This window comes from Triturus cristatus, chromosome 2_1 (assembly GCF_964204655.1).
Source record: "Triturus cristatus chromosome 2_1, aTriCri1.1, whole genome shotgun sequence".
In the NCBI taxonomy this organism is placed as follows: Eukaryota; Metazoa; Chordata; class Amphibia; order Caudata; family Salamandridae; genus Triturus; species Triturus cristatus.
Window position 1 is genome coordinate 75,553,751 of NC_140581.1, and position 6,355 is coordinate 75,560,105.

General features: G+C 42.7%; 1 long non-coding RNA gene across 1 annotated transcript; it reads right to left on the reverse strand.

The window, feature by feature from the left end:
- Positions 1-1,069: 1,069 nt before the first annotated feature.
- LOC146863771 (uncharacterized) lies at positions 1,070-5,156 on the reverse strand. The gene is made up of 2 exons (XR_014976564.1): positions 5,031-5,156; positions 1,070-3,316 (listed from the first exon to the last, which is right to left on the reverse strand). It is a non-coding gene; the product is annotated as an uncharacterized LOC146863771 (long non-coding RNA).
- Between the last annotated feature and the right edge of the window lie 1,199 nt (positions 5,157-6,355).

Genomic DNA, 6,355 nt, shown 5'->3' on the forward strand with positions numbered 1-6,355 from the left:
GTTTTGTATTTCTTTCGCACGATGTCATTCATGACTGCGGTACTGTGTGCATTCTGTACTGCAAATGTTTTTGTGCATGTGTTTAAATGCCTGTAGTCTAAAACTAGACGGTATGAATTGTCGGGTTGCATTACTGGAAACAAAGAATTATTCATGGAAGAGGTGCAATTTTCAATCACATCTTGATATTCAAGTTGATCTAATATCTCTGGGCCCGATTCACAGAACTAACTTAAGACAAAATCCTAAACTTACTACCATTTTGGTATTCACAGAAGGCACTTACTTATTTTGGTATTCACAGAAGACACTTACTCATTTCGGTATTCACAGAAGTTAGGAGTCCTAACTTTACTACTCCTAAACTGAAAAAAATCCTAATTTTAAGACTTTCGGTATTCACAGAAGGCATTTAGGAGTCCTAAAGTTAGGAGTCCTAACTTTACTACTCCTAAACTGAGAAAAAGCCTAACTTTAAGACTTTTGGTATTCACAGAAGGCATTTAGGAGTCCTAAAGTTAGGACTCCTAACTTCTGTGAATACCAAAATGAGTAAGTGCTTTCTGTGAATACAAAACGGTAGTAAGTTTAGAATTTTGTCTTGAGTCAGTTCTGTGAATCGGGCGCTCCCTAACGTGTCATGTTTTATTGGGTACTCCCTCTGTAGAGTTGGGGTAGTTTTTACTGGGATTTCATGGTAATTTGACTCAGGATTCCACCCTACATGGTTGTGGTATAATGCAGGAGCTAGTGCTACCTCCCACTCCTGCTTGTATGAATGTTTTAGTGATTCTGGAAAGAGGTTGGAGTAAGCTGGTAAAATTACAGTTTCTCCTTTTGGGCAGTGTTAGAAATGGGTCTCTCTAGCTTGCAGAGGTAGGTACCTTTGTCCAAGTAAGGACCCTTCTTCCTAGTCAGGATAAGGGGAATACACTTCTAAAATAACCCCTGCGCACCTCTTTGGCAGCTTGGAACGAGCAGTCAGGCTTATCTTAGAGGCAGTGTGTAAAGCATTCACACATAACCAACAGTAATATAATGAAAACACAAAAAATGGACACCACGCCAGTTTTACAACAATATCCAATAATTTATATACTTAAAACAAGACCAAAACAATAAAAATCCACAATACACAGAAATCTTCAGTTCTCAAAAGAGACCTGAAATATAGTTTAGTATATTAAAGGCTGTGGTGCGGGATCAGGACAGTGCATCGTGTAACTTACGAGCGGTGTCCTCGATGCACGGTGCAAGCAGTGGCTTCGATGTTGGAGTGGAGCAACGTCGTCGGGGATACTACAGTGACGGCTTGAAGCGAGGCAGTACGGAGTGTGGTGCCCACAGGTCAAGGTGTAAGCTGCGGGTCTGCGGTGGAGTCAGAAGGTGTCGTCGGTGAGACCAGGGTTGCGGTGTGGCATTGCGGCGGTGCCCTCTACAGTGCCTTCACGACACGGAGTCGGCAGCTGAGTCGTAGTTGTCGTTGGGTTGTTTTTTCTTCTGTTGCAGCACAAAACATATCATCCCCAGTGCTGATGGCAAAATAACTTGAAGTCTATGCTGTTCCTGAGACTTCTTGAACAGGGGGCAAGCTCTGCCTCAAGCCCTTGGAGAAACCCACAAAAACGAAGTTGCAGAAAGTTCAGTTTAGTCCTTTCAGTGCCCAAGACAGAAGCAACCACTGTAGGCCAGCACAGCAAAGCACACAGCAGAGTGATAGTCACTACTCACAGCTTCTCCAGCTCTTCTTCTTGGCAGTCTCCTTGGTTCTAAAAGAGTTCTCAAGTTTAGGGGTTTGGGCCCCACATTTTATAGTCCAAAATACTTTGTTCTCTGGGGCAGAGAGTGTCTATGCCTAGCCAGAACCAGTTCTGTCATCTCTGGTGCAGCTTCCTGGCAGGAGGTGGAGACAGCATTGTCAGAGACAGAAAAGGCCCATTCAGGTGAAAGGAAATCTCCTCCCACTACTCCAAAAGCATCCCAGGTCTATTCAGCCCATTCCTGACCCATTTAGACTCTCTGGAGCCACTGCTCCTCCCCAGCCCCTGTCATCCCAAAGCCAGACAGTCAATCCACAAACCCAGCAGAGGCGCAATGGATGGCTAAGCAAGAAAATACCTACTTTCTAAAAGTAGTATTTTCAAACACAGAATGTAAAAATCAACTTTACTAAAAGATGCATTTTTAGATCCTGAGTGTAGGCATACTAAACTTTCATTTCCTACCTTGTTCAAAGGGGTAGTTATGTTTCTAAGCTGTTATGAACAAACACCCATTCTGTCCTTTGGGGACAGGTAGCCTTGCAATATTGAAAAACAACATTGGCAGTAATTCACTATCAGGACATGCCACACACACTAGGGCATGTCCTACCTTTCACATACACTGTACCCTGCACACAGGGGTACCTTTGGTTTACCTTAGGGGTGACTGATATTTAAGAAAAGGGAAGGTAGGGCCTGGCATGTGGGTACACTTGCCAAGCTGACATGTCAGTACTAGACAGCATACACGCTACGCAATGGCAGGCCAGAGTTACATTTACAGGCTGCTTGTGTGGGTGGCACAACCAGTGTTGCAAGCCCACTAGCAGCATTTGATTTACAGGCCCTGGGCACACACGGCTCACTGTATTAGGAACTGACTAGTAAATCAAATCAGCCAATCATGGAAACACTAATCCATAATAACAATTTACAACAGGAGCACTTGCAATTTAGCACTGAACAGCAGTGAGAAGGCGCGCAGAGATAAAGTAGCAAAAACAGAGTCACAACCGGGAGGTCAGAAAGCAAAAAGTCAGGGGAAACGCGCCAAAAGATGCCAAGTCTAACAGGCAACTCATAACAAACTCAGGCAGCCAATTATTTTCAGCCAAAAGGATATTGTATCTAAACGTTAGGTTTTCCCAAAGGAGACCTTTCACTTTCCTCATTATGTCCCCCTCCATATGGAGTGTTATTTCATGTAACTTATGTGGTATGCTTACCCTTGTATCAGATATTGCCACCGTGATATGTTCATTCAATGCTACTGTCACCAGAAATTCCATCAGGCTCTGATGAGCTATTGTTACTTCTGCCGCATTGTCTAGAATCCTCAGAGCCAATTCCCCATTGAGAAGTTGAGTCGTGAGCAGCCTGGGCATTTCTTATTTTAAGGACAGCTACTTTCTTCTTTTAAATTGAGGTTTAATTTTAGGTTTATCTTCATTTTTGATAATGTAATCTTAAGTGCCTTGTGTATCTCTTGGCTTTGCCCACTCTTCTGATCCGCGTTCTGACCGCCCTTCAATCTGGGAGTTTTATGATGAACTCTGAAAAGAACGAGAGGAACATATATCAATACCCTGATACATGTCAGTTTTTTAAATATTATCATAATTTCTAAGGTTATATTTCCTATCAGAGGGCTCCTGTTGAGGAGACACACCCCTTGATTGATTCTGCTTATTTTTTAATTGTTGATTATCCCGTTTCTTTTTAGAAGAATTGGGAGCTTGCTTGGAGTTATCCTTTTCTGGATTACCCATCAATTGAGGTTTCACAGGTCTAGCTCCCAAATTATCTCCACCCAGTGAAGCATAGATCTATTTGATAATTTTACGTAATTCCCCCTCTTGTTGTGCAGGAGAGCATTCCCTCAGGTGCTGGCATATAGCCACCGCTGCAGCCTCCCCTTTTATGTTTACTAACATAATTGTAGATACCTGAGCAAAATTGCCTATCAATTTCATCCTGAGTCCAGGACAGGTTCTGCCCCGTATTCATTCTGTATTTGTCTAAATATTTCTGGTATAACTGCTATTGAGGGGGTACCATGAGTCCAGGCATAGATGGCAGTTAAGACTGTACCCCAAGTGGTACAATCCTCTATCTGGAGAGCTAGCCCCATTGGCAAGCAAATCGTCAATATTCTGTGTTTTTCTTGCTGGCCTGTGTGTGGAAACAGTGCCTCAAGCTGTGCTATTTTCTGTGCTATCCACAATGGCATTTGTTCACGTTTAGTGGGCATTCTTCCCATAATCGTGTTCAACGTTTGTGGGGGGATTTTTGTCACAGTACCTTGTAGTTGACCGGCTGGAGTGACCCTTGTATGGTGAAGCGTTATTGTTCTCATAACAAACTGTGCAAGATTTCTGTATAGTTTTATTATTTCTTTGTGAAGTGGATGTAAGTCTGCTATTGGCAATGTGTCAATCTCTGGATGTGGTGTTTAAGCCGCTAGGACCGGCCAAGTCACTTCATCTCTGCTGAGTGGACCGAGTCTCACTTTATCTGTGGTTTGGTGGAGGGTGCCTTTAAACCAATTTATATGTTCTTGGTAAAAGAGCAGAACTTATATGTCCTCATATGCTGAGTATTCTTTCGGTGGATCTTCCGGAGTGTAATAATGAAATGTATGTGTGTTTGGATCTGCAGGTGGGAATTTAACCCAGGAATAGAGCACCTCTGTTCTGTATACCTCCTGTGTCTCAATTATGAAGGCAACAGTCCCATCTAATAATGACAGGCCAAATTCAGCTAATTTTATTGTAAATGCATTTCTGCAATTTTCTGATATGTTCAGAGCTCCTTCAAGCTCACCTTCCTCCACTCCTGCACCACTCATACTGGCATTTCCAGTTTGAGTTATTGTGAGAGGAAGTATTTTACAAGAAAGAGATAAGGTTTATGCACAATGTAGGGAACTATAATCCTTCAAGCTTAAATAAACCTACAGCCGATACATAGGGTATACCTATTCAGCTGCACGGATTTTACCTTCCCACTCTAAAGGTCTCTGGGTAAATGTGAGTAGGGGTCTCTGAGAAAGCATGACTGAACTACTCAAATTTGACTGTTAATTAAGAACCAAAGCACGTTGGTGATGCCATGTCATGTACTTCCTATAAAACAAAATAGGGTCTGCATGTTTAGACAACTTAAACTAAGGGATTGGTGTCTAGACTGATTCCAGACACCCCCACAGGATATGTTAATCTGTAGACCAGCTAGCTCACATTGCTGCCATAAGCCCCTCAAACTTACCAGGGAGCAAATAGATTCTGGCATTTATCGAACTGACCCTCCAGGGATCGTGGAAACAGTACAATACTTTTCGCTCAGTCACTCGTGCTCATTCGGCCTCAGAGAGATCTACAGAATAAACGGTGGGGACATTTTTATAAGCATTTATTGAACCAGAGTCTTTCTAGTATAAAATATGTGTGCAGCAACAACCACTAGACATAAACAGATGTATACGGCTATAAGCGCCAACAGAAGAAAGAAAAGGTAGAATTCTACCATGGTGCTAAAACAATGAATATATGCAGGCATATAGATACATAGCAATATTCATGAGTACTCCTAAAATGCAAATCCTAACTAGGGATCACTGACAGAATATCGACAACACAAATATCGACCTACAGAAATATTGGGACATCGTAGTCACAAATATCGACCTCCTATCTTTATAATGGTAAGTATAAAAATATCGAAAAAATATATTGTTGTTAAAAATATCGAAGTACAAAATTGAGTGGACTATTATCATGGCAGGTGCATTGCCTCCGCCTGACCTGCGGTAGTGATATGCCTGCCAAAACTCCCCACCCGACGGCCATTTACCCCCGCCACATTAGCATGCTGGGGGTACTGCGGCAGATGGAAAGGTGGTCTGCCGCTTTTCTGCCGGTAGGCAATCATCACGATTGCCTGCAGGGCGGAAAAGGCCGATAATATGGTGGCCGTGCCTTGCAGCCACCGCCATCCATATTATGATGTGTGCGGTGTGCATGCTTTTCCTTGGCAGAGACTCTGCCAAGGAAAGGCATGCAGAGTTTACTTTGGGGGCCCATTGTGGACCCCCAGGGGGGTAGGGGGCTGCACTTGGGGGGTACCCCCCTACATTGCCATTTACAAGGTGGTAGGCACCGCGCGGTGCCTGTCATATTGTACACTAATAAATAAAAATGTATATTCAATTTATTATAATTAAATTACTTCCCACACTATTCCCCTATAAACTCAAAACCCGCTATGGAACTAAAACACCAAATTAAAAAAATCGAGCACCTACATTTCAAATATATACTAAAATACATAACACTAACTAAATAAAAAATATTTTTAACAGCTATATTTTTGTAAATGATATTAACCTCTTCAGTGCCCATGACGAGATAGTCTTGTCATGGAGCACGGTTGCGCTGTGCCCATGACGAGACTATCTCGTCATGAACCCCACCCACTAGTGCAACGCCCTGCACAGGAGGGGGAAAGGGCATGGCACTGAAGGGGTTAATGACTTCGATATTTTAGAAAACGATATTTCTTACCTTAAACTTGTTATTCTTGACCATGATATT